Here is a 23,071-nt window from a genome sequence, read left to right as displayed (position 1 = left end):
TTCGAGGCGTTCAAAGGTCCCACTCGGTTTTACCCGATGCCTTAGACCTAGCAAATTACTTAGAATTTTTCTAGGCTTTCAAAGGTCTCATTCGGTGCTACCCGAAGCCTTAGACCTGAAAATTCCTAGAAATCTTTGAGGCGTTTGAAGGACTCATTTGGTGTTGCTCAAAGCCTTTTGATTCTAGATATCATTCCTTATGTTGTGTCGCCCCCAATCACAAGATTTGGTAGTTAAATTCCAAAACTTGCATTGAATTACTTTCAGTCTTTTACATTGAATAAATTTGGATCAGCTAATGAAAATATTTCTTCAAATGTTTTGCATTCCACGATTGATCAAGCTCTAGTTTTGTTGCCAAATGCTTCAATTTATAAGCTCCCGAACCTACTTGCTTTATAATCATGTATGGTCCTTCTTGTCACACCCCACCCGTCGGTCTCGGTTATCCGCCCGACAACCCGTGGGAGTGAACTGTCACATGATCCACGGTCTTACCCATCAATAATAATAAACACAAGTATAGACAATCAAGAGCAAGAATAAGTGCAATAATTAATAAAAAGATTATAGGAGTCCAAATACTCCAATAAATATCCAAGAAAGAATCAAATGTAATATCGAGTTCAGTGGAAGCAAAATAAATAATCCTCTTTCCGATTTTCTTTTCTAAATCTAAAACTAGTTTTCTAAATTAGCAAGTAAAGGGGGTCCTCCAATCTTTCTCCATACGATCATCAAAATCCTGGCACTCTGTCTCCATCGGCCATCAATGGGTGCTAAAAGCACACACCAAGCATCTTCAGGAGGCTTCATGCTTGCAAGTCCATGAACCACTGTCTGTGCCACATCAGCTTCATACGAGAGGGCTCTTTCATACGAATCATCTCCAACTTCTAACGTTGTGCCTCCATCTGTACAACTCATATAATATATATAATGACAGGAATGAGTTCTGACGAACTCAGTAAGGAAAAGACAATTCTCATATATATGTCAATACAATCCACGTGCATACATGAAATGATATGGATGATATGTAGAAATATGAATGCTACTAAGATCTAACTATGCAAGTCTCTAACAGTTGACATGCTTTAAGATATAACACCAACCCTCCTCTGGGTAGGTCTAGTCACTTTGATCCGGCAAGGACTGGTTACCTCTGTAGGGATCCTGGGCAAAGGGGTAAGTCCACACTTGGCTCTCAAACCATGGTTGGGGATAAGTCAACACTCTCTCACCACGACCATTGGCAATGAGTACTAGCGCATGTTGGGGTTTCTAATCCAATGCAAGTCATAATGGTAACATACTATATGAAGTCCAGATACTTCCCCTATGGCACCAACCAACATGGTCCAGTATCCTTTGCAACCTAGGAGTGAGAACCCTCATGGACTGGCTACCGTTGTTGGACTCCACTCCTTAACCCTATGGTCATCCACATATTATTGGGGGCGGATGCTCTCATGACTCCTCACGACACCCGGTCCGCTCCTTGGACGTCCATGAGTGCAACCCTAACATATGCAACCCTACCATTGAGTCTCCGCACGGGACTGGTTACCGCTGTAGGATGAAATAGAGTCACGTCACCATTGTCATGGGTCACCTGGCTTCAATTCTCCTGCCGAAAGGGTAATAGCATGTGGGTTACCTAGCCATGCAATTCTAGACTCTCCTAGGTATGTCATCCAATAATCATGATAGTGCTAGAGGCATCAGTGAGGATGTGTCCCATACCACAGCCCTCTAATATCTCCAACCAAGATATCCCAATGGAATACCCCTTCCATCACAACTACACTATATCACTCTTTATCATATACCACGAACAGTTGTGCAATATCATAAAAGATGAAGTACATCAAGGAACACCACAAACAACAAGTATACAATAAGATTCACATGCTTTATACAATTACAACAAGTTACATGATCAAAGAATAGTAAATAGAACAGTTGAATCATCATGTATATGTAATTGCATATAAATAAGAATGCATGTCCTTACCTGTAGTTTAGTAGAAGTCCTTTAAATTGCAATCCAAACACAATTATAAAACTTTAAGTAGAAACAAAGGACACCTATATGCAGGGTTACAAGAATGTATAAGAGTCAAAATAAATCCAAAATCAAACCTACACAGTCACTGGAAACCAGCCGGTTGCTTGTGCCGATTGCTTAGGTTAAGGGACCTCCACAAGCGACCACCCCTATTTCAGATAGTTTCCAACTCCGAAAATTAGACTTTTGATCATTCGATTTCAATCCATTTTGGGATGATTTTAGTCCAAATTTCAAACTTAATAGGTCTAGAACAAAGGGGTAACAAGAAACCCTAAAATTAACAAAGATCAACCACCCAAATCATTCCCCTTGATGAGATCCATCCATTAAACAAATGCAAGGATTCGTTTTTGGACAAGATCCCATCAAGAGAATTGGAAAGAGAGCTACAACTAACCAAGTGGGTAACCACTAACAAAATGGGATGGGTTCATATCAATTAGAGGTTAAAAAGAAGAAAATAGTAGATGGAGATTCATTAACTTATCTAGAATCACCAAGAATAGAAGGGAAAAGGCTTCAGATCACTAAAGCACTTCGCCCACCTTCCAGCACATTTTCACTGCCGCCTAATCACCCAAAATAGCAATCCCGAACATAATAATGCATTAATAGGGTGAGGGATGCTATTTATAATGAATAGGGGGCAAAATAGGGCATTTTCCCGCAAGCAGAAAGTGGCGGTCGCTAAAGTGGCGGTCGCTTGGTTTAATCAACCACCACTAGCAACCGCCCACAAGTATATTGGTATACAAGGGTGCTTTGCTTAGGGGGTTGAAACCCAAACACAACCTAACCCAAAACAACACATGGGGGAGGTCTTACCTTCATTCCAAATATCTCCAAACACCACTTGCCTTCTACCAGAGATTCAACTTCCCAATAAGGCAGGTTCTTCAACAAGAGAATCCACATCCATGGGTTCTGGATATGGATCATGGACTTCTATTTGGACACTTCACAAAATTAATCCGACTAGACCTTCGGGTTCTTGGACCTGCAATACGGATTCCGGGTTAGAAATACGGGGGTTGTTACACTTCCCATGCGGGGTCCAGCTTTCTTTGGTGGCGCGGGTCGGATGCTAGAGTGTTCCTTAGAACCAAATCTCATGCTCGAAATTGTCGATGCTTTACTCGAGCATTATAATTAGATGCTATTTTCCGATGATATTGCTAAGTTTGAGCAACCGCCTTTGCATGAACTTCATACAATAATTCAAGGCTATCTAACAAACCTTGTTCGTTCGCCTTTTCTTCAAATTCCCTTTCCCGAAGGGTTCCTGCCATTACCTCAACTAGTGATAGTGCTTCTGAACCATACATTAATTTGAACGGAGTTTCTCCAATGGGTGTCCGAACAGTGGTTCGGTATGCCCAGAGGACATTCGAAAATTCTTCAACCCATAAGGTTTTATTAGCTTCGAGCCTTTTCTTGATTTCTTCCAGCAATGTTTGGTTTGTCACTTCCACCTGGCCGTTACTTTGGGGATACGCTACTGACGACATCCGGTGCTCAATCATGTAAGTATTGCAAAAAAGTTCGAACTGAGGATTGTCGAATTGTGTTCGGTGATTGGTCACAAGTATCTTTGGGATCCCAAACCAATGGATGAATGATTCCATTACGAATTTCTCCATCTTTCTTTCTATAATTGTGGCCAAAGGAGCTGCCTCTACCCACTTGGTGAAATAATCAATTGCAATGATTAGGAATTCTCTTCCTCCTGACACCTTTGGGAACTTTCCTACTAAGTCCATTCCCCACATTTGGTACATTCGAACATGAACTTTACACTAGTTGCAGCATCAAACGTATCTTATGGCATCATCTTGTAGCTTGGGCCAATATAACCTGTATCGGAGGATCTTATGTGCTAACGCTCGACAGCCCATATGCACTCCGTAAATTCCTCCGTGAACCTCTGCCAAGACTATTTTGGCTCCTTCTAGTCCAACACATCTATGTAATGGTCTCGCGAAGGACCTTCGGTATAGCCTCCCATTCTGAATGGTATATCTTGCCGCCCGAACTCTAATGGACCAAGCTTCTTTTGGATCCTCGGGGAGTTTGTTATCTCAGATGTACTCCACAATCGGGTCCATCCAATATCTTTTACTTTCTATATAAGATACCTCGTTCGTCTGAGCACTCGGGAAGCTCAATTCCTCGATGTAGACCAATGGTCCTAGGGTCTTTTCCTTAGCGTTGGCCAATCTTGGAAGTTCATCTGCTATAGTATTCTCCTTCCTACGTACCTAACATACCTTAACCTCTCGGAATTCTTTGCGGAGGGTTCGAATTAGCTCTTGATACTTCTATAATCGAGGCCCTTTTATTCCGTACTCGCCTTCTACTTGGTTGAGTATGAGCTGAGAATCACTATATATAGTCAATTCTGCTACTGCTAGAGCTTTAGCAAGTCGAAGCCCCGTAATGAAAGCCTCGTATTCTGCTTCGTTGTTACTTGCCTCAAATCCAAACCTTGGAGCATATCGAATGAGAAATCCTCTTGGACTCTTTAATAAGACACCTTCCCTCGATCTGTATTTGCTGCTAGATCCGTCAACATAAATATGCCACATGTACGAGAGTCTTGGTTGGTTTTCTTCCTCAATCGGGGTTGTTGACTCCTATAAAGTCGGCTAAGGCCTGTGCTTTAATAGCAGTCCGGGGCTTGAAGTCTACCTGGAATTCTCCCAGCTCTACCGACCATGCCACCATTCTTCCAGATAAATCTGGTTTAAATAAAACCTTTTTGAGAGGGAAATTAGTCAATACCTCAATCACATGAGCTTGGAAGTATGGTCTTAGTTTTCAGGCTGCTATCATAAGCGCTAGAGCCTGCTTCTCGATCGCCGAATATCATGTTTTTGCATCCAAGAGTACGTGACTGACATAATATATAGGCCACTACTTCATTTCCTTTTCCCGAATGAGAACTGCGCTTACGGTCGATTGTGAAATTGCTAGGTATACTTGTAAAGTTTCTCCTTTCTCAGGTCTAGAGAGCAAAGGTGGTTGCCTGAGCCTGATCTTTAGCTCTTCGAATGCCTTCTGACATTCATCTATCCATCGAGCCTCTTTATTTCCCCTTAAATCTTTCAGGGCTTTAAAGAAAGGTAAGCACTTTTCTCCTAATTGTGAAATGAATCGGGTTAGAGCCGCTATCCGTCCCATTAGGCATTGCACATCCCGAACAGTTTTTGGAGACTCCATGTTGATCAAGGCTTGTATCTTAGTAGGGTTTGCTTCGATTCCTCTTTGGGAAACCATAAACCCTAGGAATTTTCCCGAAGATACTCCGAAGGCGCATTTCTCCGGGTTCAGCTTCATTTGGTATTTTCTTAAAACAAAAAATACTTCCCTAAGATCTGCAATGTGCCCCGCCCTCTGGAGACTTTTTACCAGCATATCATCTACGTACGCCTCCATATTTTTTCCGATCAGATCACTAAAGATCTTATTCACAACCCTTTGGTATGTAGCCCCCGCGTTTTTCAACCCGAATGGCATGACTTTGTAGTAATAACTTTCTCGATCGGTCATAAAGGCCGTGAATCTCTCATCTTCCTTATTCATTAGGATTTTATTGTATCTAGAATAAGCATCCATAAAACTTAGCATTTCGTAACCTGCAGTTGCATCGATCAGAAGATCTATTCGGGGGAGCGGGTAATAGTCTTTCGGGCATGCCTTGTTGAGATCTGTGTAATCAGTACACATTCTCCACTTCCCATTCGACTTTTTCACCATCACAACGTTAGCAAGCCACGTCGGGCACTCGATGGCTTCAATAAAGCCCGAGCTCTTCAATTTCTCGACCTCTTCTCTGATTGCCTCGTGCTTTTCAATTGAGAAGTTTTGTCTTTTCTGAATTATTGGCTTGACATTTGAGTTGATCTAGAGCTTATGTTCGGCTAATGCCCGATCGATACTTGGCATATCGTTGGCTAACCATGCAAACACATCTATGCTTTCCCAAAGGAACACCTTTAATTCTTCCTTGAAGCTTTCTGGTTGCTCTGACCCAATATGAGTAGCTTTTGCTTCGTCTCCTTGCTGCAACAGGATTCGTTCTAACTTTTCCACAGGTTCGGGTCTCTGCATGGTGTCTTCATCCCGATCGTCTCTTACCTCAATTGGTAAGGCTGTGGCTTTTTCAGGTCCAAACTTATCTTTTAGATAGGCTACATAACACTGTCGGGAGAGCCTCTAATCCGATGTTACTTGATTGATTCCCTTTTCAGTTGGGAATTTTATCTTCATATGCCTAGGTGATACTATCTTGCCCAGCTTTGTTAGGGAAGGCCTGCCGAGGATGACATTGTAAGCAGGGAGGTCTCGAACGACCAGGAAATTTAGTCGAATAGTGGATTCCTTCAGGAAATTCCCCACTGAAAGGTCCAACTGAATCGACCCTTCGGCAACAGTGAACGAACCCGTAAATCAGTAAAGATGAGTGCATGATGGCTTCATTAGGTCTTGCTCGACCCTTAACTTCTGATAAGCTTCGTAAGATAAGAGGTCAGCCGAAGATCCCATGCCAACTAAGACTCTATGCACCTCTCGTCGCCCAATTTCTACTTTGATTACTATTGCATCATCATGAGGCAGGCACACCCCCCGTTCATCCTCTTCATCGAAAGTGATGGGATTCTCCTCTAATTTCTTTCATTTCTAGGATTCTCCTATTCCCACGAACTTGGACTTCGCCTATAATTTATTAAGGGATTCAGGTTCGGTCCCTCCGAATATTGTAAGAATAGGGAACTGGCTAGGCCCGACCGCTTCTTTCCCCTTTTTTGACCTTGGAGCTTCAACACGGCGCTCTCTGCTTCCCGAACGATCCCTTTTCTTGATGGTCATCCTCTGCTCGTTTTCTCGACCTTTGACAAAGCTAGCCAAGTGAACCTGGTTTATTAATTTCTCGATATCAGCATTCAGGTGTCTACACTCATTTGTGTAGTGCCCGTAATCCTTGTGAAAGCAGCAATATTTCTCCATATTCTTTTCTCCTGTCTTTGTTATTATTTTTTACAGCCATTTCAAAATATCTTGGTTCTTAATTTGCATCAAGATTTTCGATCGTGGAGCGTTCAGGGGCGTGTAATCATCTTGGTCGGGAGAGCGCCATCTCCAAGTTGATCGTGACTTTCTGGCCCGATCGAGGATGGGCTGCTTGGGTTTCTGGCTTCTTTCAGAAGCCTTCTGCTCTTTGTTGAGCGCTTTTGGCTCTCCTTGACGTGTGTCAAATATTTCCGTCAATTCTGCTTGTTTTTGACACCGTTGCACCAATTTTGAATAGGTGGTAGGCATGTCTTGAAGTAATAACTCCAGTAACTTTCTATTTGTGAGTCCAGTAAACAAAGCAGTTTTGGCCACCTGTTCGTCCAAGTTTTGAATATCCACGGTGACTTTGTTGAATCTCTTTAGGTAATCCCGAATTGATTCATTCTTCCCCTGTTGATCGTGAATAGGGTTTCCTCCGTCTTCTTAATCTGAATGCCACTTTGGAAACGACCAATAAACTTCCAGGCCAATTCCTCAAAATCAATGATTCTTCCTAAAGGAAGGTTTTAGAACCACTTCTGTGCTGCCCTGGTTAAGGAGGAACCGAACACTCTACACAAAATTTCATCAGAGTTCCTTGCTACCACCATAGTCTACTGGTAGTAACTAATATGGGCAATGGGATCTCCCGAACCGTCGAACGAAGTGAACGTGGGGAGTCGAAAATTGTGTGGAAACTCATACCTGGCAATGGCCTCCACGAATGGAGTTTTTCTGATGACCGAATAGATGTCATCGGTTCTCTCTCTCGAGAGCTGCCCCAATCTTTGATTTATATCGGCCAGTTCTTGACTGATATGCAAGTATCGTCTATCGTTAGCCCGAATGGCATCTCCACCCGAACGTCTGGATGTTGGGGAGTGAGTGCAAACTCCCTTTGGCAATCTCGTTCTGGATTCAGTTCGGCTAGCTTGTGGCCTGTCGTGCCGATTGTCTCTCCTAGGTAATTCCCCAGTTCTCAATTCTCTGACTCTCCTTTGGGGCCAAAATTCTGGCCTTCGGCCGGTTGTTCATTTCCTTCGTTGGAAGGCGCTCGTGCGAGAGGTATACACCCATCTGCTTCTCCTGCACATCTTCTAGCCTCCAACTGCTCAGGAGCTTGAGGAGCGACTACTTGCCTGACTAACGTACGGAGCATCTGCTGCATCTCTAAGAACTGGACCTGCATTTGATTCAGTTGCTGTTGAAGAGGATTCGGATGGTTTTCATGTTCATTGCCATCCACTCCATCTTGTTGAACCTCTTGGGCTCGGCTTCCTTTAGGAATATCCAATGGATCATTCCCATCATGAGGAGGGCGGAGATTCAATTGTCGATGAGCCGCCGTAGCTGCTGTTGCTGATCTAGTGACCATGACTTCTAGAAGCGTTTCCCACAGACGGCGCCAAATGATGCGTCTAGAAAATGTTAAGCCTCCAGATCTGTGAAGATAATCTACAAAACAAGGTTAGACGTGGCTTGACCGCTGGGGTCGGGAGGCCACCTCTGAAGCTTAAGTTAGTCGCTGAACTGATCACAATGATCTAGCTGAATGCAGAGTCTAAAATGAATACGAATTGTTGCAAAACAATTCTGATACCTCTGAGGTGAGTAGATCACCGGTTTATATAGATTTTACCTCCAATTCTTGAACGTTGAATAGATTCTTGATCTCTTTAGAGGACCGTCCGATCATAGGGTTTTGTCCTAGATATTTGGGGGTGCAGGTAGTTACCAATCTTAGCATGATTCCCCCTCCGCCTTGACGATAGGTGCTTCCTACAAGTTAGCTTTGTCAACTGCAAGATTCGGGAGGTCGTTCGTGACTGATAGCTAGAGTGCGGCGCCCTTTCGATCGTTTTGATTAGGTTAAAGTGGGTCCTGATTGTGATCCAACCAGGGTGAAGGAAGTGAACCCGGTCCAATGGGTTCGGTGCAATTTTCCTCGTATCAGAAGGTTTTCCATCATTAGGTGAAAGACATTTGTACAAATCCTAAACGTTTATTGTACATTGAGGTTTCTATCAATAGAAGTAGTCTTATTGAAACAAGGAACCAAGGAAATGAGGGGATCCCACCCTTTTAATTTGTTTCATTTAAATGAAATCTAGTGCAAATACAGGTTTCATTTTTCCAAGCTATCTTGGAATCTGCTCATCCTCTCTTCTCACTACAACAAAAAAGGGCTTTTGCCACGGAAAATTACAGTGGCAAAAGCCGATAAACTGTAGCAAATGTTTTGACCAAATGGTAACTTTCTGTCGGAGTTCCGTCCGTTAGAAAGCCATCGAAAATATTGCCGACAGAAATTGGTGGGGGTGGATTCTATTATCTTTAGCCACGGTAATTGGTTACCGTGGTAAATAACTAAGTATATGCATAGCAACTACTACACTATTTGCTATCCATGCCTTTTGTTTTTTTCGCTATGAAATTTTTTTACCGTCCCAAATAGTTTTTTCCCTGGTATATATTTTTGTTTTTGCTACGGTAATAAATACCATAGCATATAGTGTAATTGTTAGCTTTCCCAATAAAATGGAAGGAATTTGAAATCCACTATTTGCTACGGTAATTACCGTAGCATTAGCCAATCTATTATATATAGGGAATTTTTTGACAAATAATTTAATTGTGAAGGGATTAGTCAATCTATTATTACAGGAAAGTGTATGACCATAGTTTATACGGAGCTTTTACCATTGTATTAATACGGTTTTTTCTATCAGAAGTGTTGGGATTTCATTAGTGGAGACATTGTGAAGTTTGTCTCTGATTTCTTTGCTAATGGAATCCTACCTTAGGGCGTCAATCATACTCTGCTTTGTTTTATTCCAAAAAAAGACAATGCATGTATGGTAACTGACTTCAAACCCATTAGCCTCTGCAATGTGTCGTATAAGATAATTGTGAAAATATTGGCTAAAAGACTGAGAGGCTGGCTACCTAGCATAATATCCCCCTGTCAAGGGGCTTTCGTGGCCAACAGACAAATCACTGACAATATAATGATAGCTCATGAAATTTTTCATCACATGCGAAATTCGCGTAGTAAGAAGGGTTTCATTGCGCTTAAATTGGATATGTCTAAAGCCTACAACAAAACTGATAGGAATATCATCGCAAGATTTTCCAATTCCTTGGTTTTGATGAAATGTGGTGCAAGCTTATTAAGAAATTAATTTCTTCACCCACATTTTCTATCAAATTGGAGGGGTCGCCCTACTCTTGGTTCTCTGGAGAACGGGGCCTTTGACAGGGATGTCCCCTAAGCCCCTACCATTTTTTACTCATTATGGAGGTTTTATCTCAACTCCTTGATGAGTACAAAACCCTGAAATTATTAAGTGGAATCAAAATGGGAAGGGGGGCACCGAAAATTTCTCATCTATTTTTTGCAGATGATACTTTCCTTTTTTGCAAAGCGGACACCGAAGAAGTTTTGGCTCTAAAGGCAGTAATGGAATTGTTCGCGGACCTGACAGGACAAGAGATTAATCTCGAAAAAAGTGGAGTGTTTTTCAACAGGAATGTCCCTACCATTGACAAACAAGCAATCCTTTCTATACTCAAAGTCCAAGAAATAAAGGGAGAAGTAACATATCTGGGGTCAAATCTAACACCGGGAAGGGCGAAGGCAAAAACATTACACAATGTGGTTACAAGAATATCCAAGAAACTGGCAATTTCGAAGGCAACCAACCTCTCGTTTGCAGGAAGAGGAGTGCTAATGCAAGCTTCAATTCAGTAAATGGCTCTATATCAAATGCAATGCTTGAGATTTCCAAAAAAAAACATGCGACAAAATTGATGCAATCTGTCATCGATTCTGAAATGGCTAACCCCATAGAAGTAAACAATTGAACCTTATCTCATGGAGCAAATTCTGTCTACCAAAAGAGGTGGGAGGAATGGGATTCAAGAAAATGGAAGACATGAATTCGGGCATTACTATTGAGGCAGGGATGGCGAATAATCACAAATCCAGATGCACTATGGGTAAGGGTTTTCAAAGCAAGATATTTCAAAGACCAAAGTCTATTCGATCCAATGGTTTCAAAGAAAAAAGGATCATGGATTTGGAATAGTATCACGACCAGGGGCGGACCCAGGATGAAATATTGGGGGGGGCCGAAGAACGAAAGCTAGATAACCTTCCTGTTAGGGAAGCACTAATGCTTTTTTGTCACACATATTATGTGGGCCCTTATAATATTCATTTTAGATCTCACATCTAAATTATTTTATTATATTAAAGAATAGACCCACATATATTTTGTGGGGCCCACACTTATTTGAAGAAAAAAAAAAGGTAAATTATTGATAATGATTTTTTTTTTGACAAAATATAGGTAAAATTAAAGCAACAATATAAAAAAATATATACACATGACTTCAACCCTAAAAAGTTAGATGCAAGCAAATATTTTCTTTGGTAGGAGATGTAAATCAAAATTTTTTTTTAGGTAATAGATCCAAACCAATGGCAATTAGTTACCTATTAACTATAGATATTTTATTCACAATTCAAAATCAAATAACAAAAATTGCAAAAGAAACAAAGAAACATATAATATAAAATCAAATAAAAAAAATGAGAAAAAGATAAACGATAAATAAATTGAGAAAGAGAAAGAGTACTTAATTGTGGAGTAGATTTTTTTTCCAAATTTTCTTAACCCACGCTTATAGAAAGCGAAGAGAATAAATAGAAAGAAAAAAAAGGAAGAGAATAAATAAAAAGAAAAAAAAGGAGAGAGCATAGAGGATATAGAAGAGAATAAATAGGGATTGAAGAGTTACTTTCTAATTATGAATGACATTTTGATTTTTGAATATCTAATAAAATGTTTTTTCAAATATTTCCTTTAACCAGGTTTATAGAAACAGAAGAGAATAAATAGAAAGAAAAGATAAGAGAGAATAGTGGGGAGAATAAATAGGGATTAAGGAATTAGTTTTTAATTAGGAATGACATATGTGCCCATTATTTTACTTTTAAAAATTGTTCTCAATATTGGGGGGAGGGCCAAATAGCGACATTTCACATATAGGAAGAGAAAAAAGTGGAAAAAACAAGGGAATTAAGGGAATATATAAAAATTTTAAAAATCCGGGGGGGGGCCATGGCCCCCCTCGGCCCCTTCATAGGTCCGCCCCTGATCACGAGTATCATTCCAATGCTAAGAAAGATGGTGGCAAGGAAGATAGGGAATGGAAGAAGCACCTCATTCTGGTTCGACCCATGGGAGCCAAGTCAAGCACAAAGCATAACAGTGAACTAGGATTTTGGTAGATGGACAAGGAAGGCAACCGTTGCTGAGGTAACAGAAGACTTACAAAACAATAACAGGGAGTTGTCTCTAAACTTATCACCTGTAAAAATCTTGCCAATCAATTTGACTAATTATGAGGACTCTTGATCTTCGTTAATTTCTTCAAATAGAGATTTTTCAGTCAAACTGGCCTTTAAGGAATTAGTTAAACAAAGATTAGGGATCCATCAGTATCAATTCACCATGTGGTGGAACCACATGTGGAAGCTTCCCATAAATACACCCAAAATTCAAAGTCTTGTTTTGGCGTGTATTAAATGTAGGGGTACCAGTCAGTGCCAAACTTGCTTGGTGGTCAAACATTAACGCACAAATGCGTAATATGTGGCAAATCAGAAGAAATAATATGGCACATTTTCATTTCATGCGATTGGGGAAAAAGAATTCATGTGGCAGGACCACTAGGGCTACGTACGGAAAATTGGCATAACTCACCCCTTTTAAGCCAATGTCAAGAGTTGCTTATACGATTGAATAAAATTATGGCTCAGTGGTTCATGTCGGTGTTCATAATCACTTGCTACTTTATATGGAAAGAAAGGAATCTGAGGGTGTTTATGCAAAAAACACCCGACCCCCGGGTAGTGCTATCTAGCACAAACTACTGGATCAAAGAATTGAACTTACAAATGAATGGAGATGACACATCTCTGAGCCCCCAATCAAATAACATTAATAATGTTATGATAAATGAACCAGATATAAATTGGTGTAATCTGTTCTCACATTCTAATAAAAATATTTTGTTTTGTGCAGGGGTACATCACCAGCACCTAGGAGTAGTCGGTTGGAGCAGTGGGATGTGCAGCGACGGCCACTTACAGTCGGTCAATTTTGGGAACAAGAAAGAAAAGGGAATCCTAGAGACAATGCTTGATGTCATTCAGATAGGAATGAACAAAGCGACGGCAGATGGTATAAGGATAAATGAAGTTTGGACAAACGTTCATTTTATCACACAAATTTTACCAAGCCCTACAGGAGAAAAATGGCCTCTCAAGGAACTCCCCAAGTTAATGAACCTGACTACTATATCAAAACAGGTGGTTTTTTTGGATTTCCACAACCCAATGCTTCAATTGTATTTTGAATATTATGCAGAAACAGGAATCTTACAAATGGATGACTGTAATAGCACAATATGTACTATTTGTAAATGCTTTTAGCACTAACTTCGTTTTAATCTAAGTTTATTTTCATAAAAAAAAAATAATAAAAAAAATAGTCTAATTGTTATAATTTCCGAGCGTAGTATATATGCAAATAGTCCCTAAATATTACGATTTTTTTTGTTTCGATAACAATGGTTGGACTTTTTACCATGGTAGCCGGTTTCCGTGGCAAAAGTTCCGTCGCAATTGACACTTTTTCTTGTAGTGCGATCTTCACTCTCATAAAAGCATTTTAAGCTAACTTAGTACAAGTGGAGTGCTAACTGCTGGTACAATTGGCCTAATTATGTCTTTTTTTGTTTTCGTTGAGGAGAGGTCATATAGCTAGATCGAACTCTTCACCCTCTCACAGTTGGCCTTTATTCTCAAGACTCTTTGTAGTGACTTGTCTTTAGTAGAAACCTCCTTTGTTGGTCCTGTTTACTTGCTAAAATAAACGTAAAAACGGAACTCTTGTTAAGGATGAAAAGCTGGACCAGGTTATTGTTTTCCATAGTTCACTTTCTATCTTCCCTCTTACAAACTATTGAAAGCTATCTTCATTAAGATCTGATCAAGCTCATTGTACTTTTTATTGTATCCATTCCATCCCTCATGTGTTATTTCAAAAACTTCTCCATTAAGAAACCTGGACTTTTCATGCGGAGTTCTTTCCATTTTGTTCTAATGTTTGGTCTCATCTTTAATCCTGTCTCTTTCCCTTCTAAGCTTGCAAGCTTGGCTACCACGTTGAGAAAATGGAACTTTAATTTGAGGTGTTTTGGCAAGACTGATAGATTGAAGGAGAAATTGTTTGAGCAGGCTTAATTTGTGTTTGGAGTTTCGGATGAGAGCACTTTTCTCTCATTGTCCGACTAGTTAAAATGGGTGTTGGATGCAAAGGAGGCATTCTGGATACAAAAATCGAAGCATGCGTATATTAAAAATGGAGATCAAGCACAAGGTTCTATCATTGGATTTCTAAGGATCATCCACTACAACAAAAGGGCTTTTGCCACCGAAAATTCTCCTAGCAAAAGCCTTTAACCATAGCAAATACGTTTGATTCAACAGTAACTTTCTGTCTACAAAGCCGTCATAAATTTTTTGGTTACACTAAGTTGCGACCGTAGCAAATACTTCACTATATGCTAGGTTTATAGTTCTTGTAGCAAATAGTTTAAATGGTACCTTCATGCACTGGGATTTACTGTCTTTTACTACAGAATTTACTTACCATAGCAAAACGAGATAATTTAAAATAAAACAAAATAAAAATTTAAAGAACCATTATATAAGTTCAGGGCATTATAAGTTTCTAACCATTATATACTTTGTTTTTTTTTTTTTTGTAAACATATACTTTGTTTTCGATGTTAACAAAGTATGTAACCATGCTTAATAAGTAATATAATTTTCTTCTTTCATCCGAAAAAAAGCTATTTGAAGCCAAAAATTTCACCATGTTGGGCAACCACAGACACTACAAAAAAAGCCTTTTTTGGCAAATTTAATGTTTCCCCGACGGTTTTATCCAAACCGTCGCCAAATTTAATGTCCCCCGACGGTTTGTAGAAAACGTCGCCAAAAATCAAGATGCAGCCTTCGTAAGAAAATACGTTTTTTTGGCGACGGTATGACATAAACCGTCGCCATATATGAGGATTAGGCCACGCTTAGTTTCTAAACGTAGGGAAATCAATCCTTTTAATCCACGCTTAGTTTCTAAACGTAGGGAAATCAATCCTTTTCGGCGACGGTTTGTTACCACGCTTAGTTTCTAAACGTAGGGAAATCAATCCTTTTCGGCGACGGTTTGTTACAAACCGTCGCCATATATACAGTATTTTCTCCGCGCCCAATCTTTTCATTCTCCCGCTTTTAATTTTCCGATCGCTCTCTAGCCTCACTCACGCTGTCTCACTCTTTTCCTCTGGTTCGCTGCCTCCAGCTCTCTCGCTCTCTCCCTCTGGTTCACTGCTTCCAGCTCTCTCGCTCTGGTTCACTGCTTCCAGCTCTCTCGCTCTCGCTTTTTGCCTCAGCTCTCTCGCTCTCTCCCTCTCCCTCCAGCAGCTCTCTTGCTCTCTCCCTCTGGAATCGGTTCTGTTATTTGGAATCATAAAGCACTGCGCTCATTTGCCGGTAGCTCAAAGGTTGGACCAACCGATTAGAAGATAAGACTTCAGAGTGGGACATCAGAAAAGGGTATCTGCAGTAGATAATCTACCGTCAAGCACTGCTCTCATTTGCCGGTAATTTCTCCTTTCTAAGCTTTGGGTTTTTTTGGTAGATCTGTGTTCTACCTTCTAATCATTGGGATTTTGGGTTTTTCTTCTGGGGGTATCGATCAACAATGGCGATGAATTTCTTTTATGCTTCAATTAGCTTCTGTTAGCTTCAATTTCTTTTAGAGAAGAGCATGGAAGAATGATGGGTTCTACTGAGCCAAGTCATGGTTGCATCTGTAAGTGTTGCTAAACGAGTTTGTGAGGAAATTGGGGGTGAAGCTTGGTTATGAAGGTTGGATTTTCAATTCGGGATTGTTTTACTTGTTTCTGTTTCAGGATTAAACCCATTCGATTAATTGCTTGAATGAAGATTTAATTTTCTAATTTAAGCTCTAAATGTTTTTGGTCACAGTTCTTGCTTTGTTCTTTGCACTTCACCGACCTGAACTTGGTCTCCCCATCTCCCTTATTGCTTTTAGTTTCTTTGAAAAGAAAGCAAGAATTATGGGAGTCATGTGGTCCACACGCTTTGCCTGCTGGCAAAATCCATTTGCTTCACATCATGATGCATCCATTTGAAGAACCACTGGTTACTGAAAAAAGTCTTTCTTCTCTGCTGTTTTATAATAGTTTTGAAGTCTGGTTTTTCACAGAAGTAAATTAAATTCTGCCCAGTTTGAAGGAAACTATCAAAAGACTTCACAAATGATATAAAGTATCCTATGCCCTGTACTGTGCAAAAGTAGACAATCTTTAAATAAGAGATGCTTACTGGTACAAAGACTAGTGACTCAATGACGTGCACAAAAATCAACTGAAAAGTTGGAAGTTGATGTCGAGCATGGTGTTGAAGCTGCAGTGCAAAAATTTGCCAAAAGTTAGTATGAAGTCCATACCTGAAGACAAGTGGCTTATCAACTTGTAGCAGCTTTAGTTTTCAATATATCTCCAAATCTATTGATGCAGGTCGGTCACATGATGAGCTAATTTTATTTGAAACCAGCATTGGGCCTTCAAAGGGCCTAACTATAAAGTAGGAAAAAAGGAATTTACTTCATTAGTTTAGTTGCAGTCATGTTTTGAGTCAGGTTCTCATCATTTTGTTTCATTTTTTAGTTGAGTCTGTTTATGAGCCTTTGATGTAAATCAGTATGTCACTATGTTGGCTGTAGATGAATTTGATTAATGAGATCCCTGATTGAGCCTTTGGTTTTATTCTGTGAGAGCTTGATGACTGTGAGATGCAGTGCTTTGTGGCAGGATTCTAGTCAAGGCTAGGTGGGATGCTTAGTCATATCTTCTTCTCTACCAATACTTTAAGTAATCCTCTGTTTTTCACTATTGTATCTGCATGTGATTTGTTAGTCCTATCACCATTAGGATTGTTGAGTTTGATACTTTGATGGCAAATCTCCAGTCTAATGTTTGCTCTGATTTCAACTGCAGAGTTTGAGGTCTGATCCAAATTTCAAACCATTTTGTCATTTTGGTTGGTTTAATTTCAGTTTTACTGTTTCTGAGAACTCCACCTATGAGAATATTGTTTTCCAAATCGCTCCCAACCCACCCATTGGATCATTCCCATTTTTTGAATAGCTCTTATCCTTCCTATTGGCTATTGTTGTTTAAAGTTTAGTGTAAAGCCATCAATACAATAATGAAGACCAATTAAATGGCTAGAATTTTTTTCTTCACTATCCCTCCCCCATCCCCCTTCCTCTCTTTTCCTGTTTACATATAAAAGAATAACATAAATGAATGAAGACAGATAGGAGGAGGGAGGGGAGTTGGTACATAACCTGACACCTACACCAAATGGAAGCCATGCTTAAGAAAAGACCCCAGGCTAGCGGCCCATAAGCAGACGGTCCACATTAGTCTACACTAGTCTATACTATGTTTCAGTCTAACAAATTTCAGCAGCACAGTGGCAAACTTGCATTTCAGCTTAACCTTAATTCAGGGCCAGGATTTTCCTCCTATGGTCTAGAAGCTTTTATTAAGTCTTTTAACTGCAGTTTAAAGCTATAAGCCAGCCACAATTTAAACTTCAGTATTACTCCACGTCCTGTCCTAGTTAGATGATGCAGTATGAGGCCGGTCCCATTGCTTCTGGTCCAACCCCAAAAGAACTGGTCCTATGGGACCTAGTTAAGTATCCTATTCAGTTATAAATATTTAGTCTTTTACTTGTTTTATTATTCCTATGTAGGAGTGACCTAGACTTCGGGTAGGATTTTATTTTGGATTCTGATTCCAATTAGGATTTGCATTTTATTTCCTTTAAAAAATTTGTAATAGGAAACAACTTTCAGAATCAAACCTTAAGCATTGGCATAATAAGTACTTGGGCTGAAATGCATGAAATTATGAATAGAAGGTTTTTGCCTACTGACTACAACCAACACATGCACCTCAGGTTCACAGAGTTGAAACAAGAGAACCTAACTATTGAAGAGTATATTGACAAATTTTATTATTATGCTACTGTCTGACTTTCATTGGGATGAAGAAGTATTGGTGGCAGTGTGGCACAGCTTTGTAACCAATTGCATCCTCAGATTAGTGCTGCACTTACTTCCAGTAGACTACCTCTAATGGAAGACACTGCAATGGTTGCATATCAGGTGGAAAAGAATCTGAAACGACTATACATTCAGAGGACCTTTTCAGATACCACTCCTTTGGGTAATGGTTATCAACCACAACATGCTTTGCTGAAAGTGATCCAGATCCCAATGACGTTGGAATTAAATTTTGATCCCTCATTGCAAGCCTGCATTACCCAAAAGATTATCATGTATTGTGGATTCTCCTAGGCTAGGAAACACCTCCTATTATTTCTAGACCAAGCACATTTGGAGCCAAAATGTCCCAATTTCTACTAAATACTCTCGTCTCTTGCATTTGGAGCTCTAATATTGTTGAGTCTAATTGGTTGGTTAGGATAGGTATTAGTAGCCAATTGGCACACATTTAACTAGAGGGTCTGTGAGGTATGGGTTTTCAATTGTTGTTATTCCATATTTTTATTTTATACATAATATGAATGATCGGATCCTACTTTAAGAATGTAGATAGACCCTCTAAATTCTTCTGTTTAAGGCTATTGCTGTGAGAAAAATTTTCGTTTATTGTTTGTTGCTTTCTTGTTCCTACATCTTAAATTATTTATTCAGATATTTTGGTTGTAGGTGGGTACAACTTGTTTGTTGCTTCTATTAACAAACAATAAGCTACAAAGGTTGAAAAATGAGTCAAGAGCAAAGTGACATTAGTGTTACAGGTTTGCCAATTATATCATTACTATTTAAATTTCATATCAAGCATGTATATATGTTTTTTTTTTTATTATATATTAATTCCTTTCTTGTGTTATAACTTTTACAGTTAGTAAGGGAAAAGGTAAGAGGGGGAGAACATTGGCTCTTGACATTGTAAATATGCCAGTTGGGGAGAAAATCCATCTTAATGTTAATCAGTTTAGCCAATCTTCTAGTGAAGTTACAAATAAGTTATCTACATGGATTGGTATAGTATCTAGAAATACTTCTTTGTTACCTCTCACGTACTCCAGTTGGCGGTTAGTACCAGAACCATACAAAGAAGATGCATATGCTAAAATAAAGGTATTCTTTTTATAGAAAACTATCACTTTGTATGGGTTATGTGCATAATAATATACTTATCCTAACTAGCTTTTTGTATTGATGTCATATTATTGCAGGAAAATTTTGATATAGATGAATCTAGTAAGAGCTGGATTCTAGTAAAAGATAACGTATAAAGGTACAAGACCGAACACTGAAACACCAAGTACAAAGAGGCACTCGACTAAGCCCAGAAAAATGAAAACAACAGAGAGGTCATATAGAAACATGTGGTAGACCGCCGGGGCAGCTCATGTGATGCTTTATTTAGGCTTAGTACAAACTAAATTGTAGTTGAGATAATATCATCTTTACTCTGACCGTGCCTAAGTTTGTCAGAAAGCAACAAATGATGGTCACAGTTGAGAAATGATGTTGAGCATTTGTGGGTTAGCCTTACAGAGAGAGCTTCCAAAGGTTTGGCTTTGGGCATGGTGAGCTAGCCCTTTCCCTTCAGTGAGATCCACCAACTCTTCCCCATTCAAAACACCGAATCATAGCTGCCAAAGTTAATCCTATCACACGGTGTGCCAACCCAGCCACACCCTAGCCCCAGGACATGCTTTCCTTCCAATCCCAAAGATTAACTCCTCAGATGGGGAGGAGCTTTCTCTGTTTCCACCTGCAAACTTAAAGCTTCAGGGCTAAACCTAACAATCATAAAAGGAGAATAATATACCAGAACACTATAGGGAAACCCACGGATAGAAACTTAATAGAAAGCCTGATTAATGAATGGTTAGGAATTAAGCATTTCATATCAGTTCAGTATAAAATATATGGATACCTTCCTCATTAAAGGTAAGATGATGTCTCATCTTTCCTAAATGCACCTAGAAGGAAAAGTAGACTTACTTTTTATTGATTAATAATAACAACAAACAAGACACTTCGTAACGTTTGTTTAGGGTACATATATATATATATATATGCAATTAAAAGAAACATGGAGCTTAGATTTCTCTGTGATGCGTCCCCAAAAAACCCCCCCCCCCCCCCCCCCCCCCCCCCCCCCCCCACCAAAACCCACGCGGCGGGCCCCGCCCCCCGGGGGGGGGGCCCCCCCCCCCCGAGCGAGCGGGGGGGGGGTAATTTAACACCCCCCGCCCCCGGGGGGCCCCCGGGCAATTGATGGAAAAACGGGAAAGGTGATCTAGATAGCAGGACGCTGATAGTTTGGATCTATCAATATGTATCTGAACCTGAGTCTCAGATAGTATTCTTTTTGATCGATTGATCCGTCCCTCACCTTGTATGGTAGTGGGGTTTATATAGTGTACCTTCGAATCTCCTTCGTTGGATGCACTCGAGCCTTCTTCGGGTAGTCGTTGGATCTCATCAATAAGATCCATTGAGCGATAGACTTCTACTAGTTTGGACTAGTAGAGGACTCTCGAGATAACCGTTAGGTTATGCGATAGTTATCCCTTTGATGATGATTATCCGCAGCCGTCGCTTTGAGTCTGCTCATCATCGGGGTGATTACCCTAATCCATAAGTAAGATTAGGGCACGCTTGCAGCCGAATAATCTTTCTTCTTCAGCAAGCCATCTTCTGGATCCGGTTCGCTCGGAGCGATTCGGTTTTCTCCGTCTCGACCGGGGTCGAGGGTCGGACCAGGTATGAACCCGGTCGGATCATAAACTCTCCATATCACGAGCCCCCGGCACTCAAGCGTTCGGTCGATCCCGAGGGCTTGGTTTTTAACCGGGTTCGTCGTCGTATATGATCTCTCGCGTGCTTCATTAAATGTCATATCACATTTAATGCGGTGGTCACTTTTCCTCGAGCGTTGTGAGTGTAAGGCCACATGTCTTCGTTGCAGTTGATCTGTCGTGGCTCACGTCATCCAAGCGACGGTTTCCGAACGCCTATTTCGGATTCGTGGGTTCAAACTTTCAAAACGTCTCTGAATCTTGATCGTTGATTTTGAATCAATCTCGATCGTTCGATTCCCGAACACTCGTGCGGGAGTTTTAAAAGCGGTTCGTTGTCCTCGTAGGTTTCATTCTTCCCGTCCGGAATTTGAACCTTTGTCGTCGCTTTCGCGCCTTCCTCGCTCTCAAGCTTCCGTCTCACCGAATCGGTAAGTTTACTGGTCTTTTCTTTTTGTAGTTTATCGAAAAGAGTAATGGCGGACGATAGGGCTTTTTTAGTACCCCATGTTGGTGATAGCAAGTGATGCTTTTGCTTCTCCCCGCTCCCGAACAATCGGATAGTGATAACAAAACCCTAACAGTCCTCTCCGGCAGGAGTTCGCTGAAGTTTCTCAAAAAGGTTTTGAAAGAAAAACCGAAACTTCCCCTGTCCTTGTCGAGTCTGGGCCTTCCAAGATCGTCGAGTCTTCTAGGTAGCCTCAAACCTCCGGGTCCAATGGTGGGCCTGGCTCCGTTCCTTCCATTTATAATGGAGAAACCCTTCTTTCAACTTTGTCCAAGATTTTGACCTTCCTTCCTCATATCGAGTTAGGGCTCCCCACCCCGATGAAAGGGTTGATTCATCCCTTTCGGGTGAATTTTCTCTGTACATAGATGCACTGGAAAGCGGGGTTCGCTTTCCCTTTTTTAATCCTTTATTCTCCGCAGTTTTGAATCACTGGAACATTTGTCCCGGAATGCTCCTCCCCAATAGCCGGCGTCTCATCGTCGGCTTCTTGGGTTTGTGTTTTGAGCTTGGCATTACGCCATCTCTTTCTCTTTTGTACATTTTCATGTTCTTTCTATCTCCCATCCTCCCGGATGGGTCTTTCTTTCCAAACGCAATAAGGCTGAACTTGATTGGAGGGGCAGCATCCTTGTCAAAGGAACTTGCCCTTCTAACCACAAAAGATGGCGCGAACGATACTTTTTCTCGTCGAGCGCCTCCATCAGATCTTAACTTCCCGACTACCCGGAGGAGGTTTACTTTTTCGTCCGAAAGTAACCGGGCCTTCCCTTATCCAAAGAAGACGAGGCGGCCATCGGGAAGACCAAATCCATTCCGTGGTATCAAGAGATACATGGATATGAAATGGAGTATAACTCCATCCTTCAGATCTTGGGGCTTGGCTCATTGTGAGCTTCTAACCATCATCCTTTGATTTGACTCAAGTGATATGTCTTGAATTCTGATTCTTGTCCTTCTTTGCAGTGCCTCCCCGAACGAACCCCGAAAGCCTCACGGGTGAAGGCCGCTAGGGCCGTTGTGACAGCCGAGCAACGATCGCCCGGGGTCTTGACTCGCAGATCAAGAGGCTTCTCTTCCCTCTCCCGACCCTTCTTACAGGGGTATCGGGGAATATCGTGCCCGTAGCTAATGCTTCGGGTAAAGGGAAGAAACCAATGGTGGAGAGGGCTATCGTCTCCTCCTCCGTCCGAACCAAGAGGAGGCATGACACAATTGATGCTCCCTCCAACAAAAAATCTAAAGCTTCGACGGATGGTGAGGAAGTCTTCATCCCCCGGGGACCTTGAAGATGACCGACGGGGTCACTCGGGATCCCGAGAAAGCCGCAGAGTGGAGCTCCCTCGCTCTTGCTCCTTCGATCGCCGGGAGTTTGAAGCCCCGGATGACACCTCCCTTGTTAGTCAATCTACAAGGT

General features: G+C 40.9%; 1 long non-coding RNA gene across 1 annotated transcript; it reads left to right on the top strand.

Moving 5' to 3' along the window:
- Nucleotides 1–15,818: 15,818 nt before the first annotated feature.
- On the top strand, nt 15,819–19,533 carry LOC149006439 (uncharacterized). The gene is made up of 3 exons (XR_016175337.1): nt 15,819–15,865; nt 19,036–19,127; nt 19,232–19,533. It is a non-coding gene; the product is annotated as an uncharacterized LOC149006439 (long non-coding RNA).
- The last annotated feature ends 3,538 nt before the right edge of the window (nt 19,534–23,071 follow it).

Source organism: Hakea prostrata, chromosome 8 (genome assembly GCF_041222555.1).
Source record: "Hakea prostrata isolate BN-2017 chromosome 8, UWA_Hpros_2, whole genome shotgun sequence".
NCBI lineage: Eukaryota > Viridiplantae > Streptophyta > Magnoliopsida > Proteales > Proteaceae > Hakea > Hakea prostrata.
Note: the sequence above shows the minus strand (reverse complement) of the source record. Positions and strands in the feature narration are given on the sequence as shown.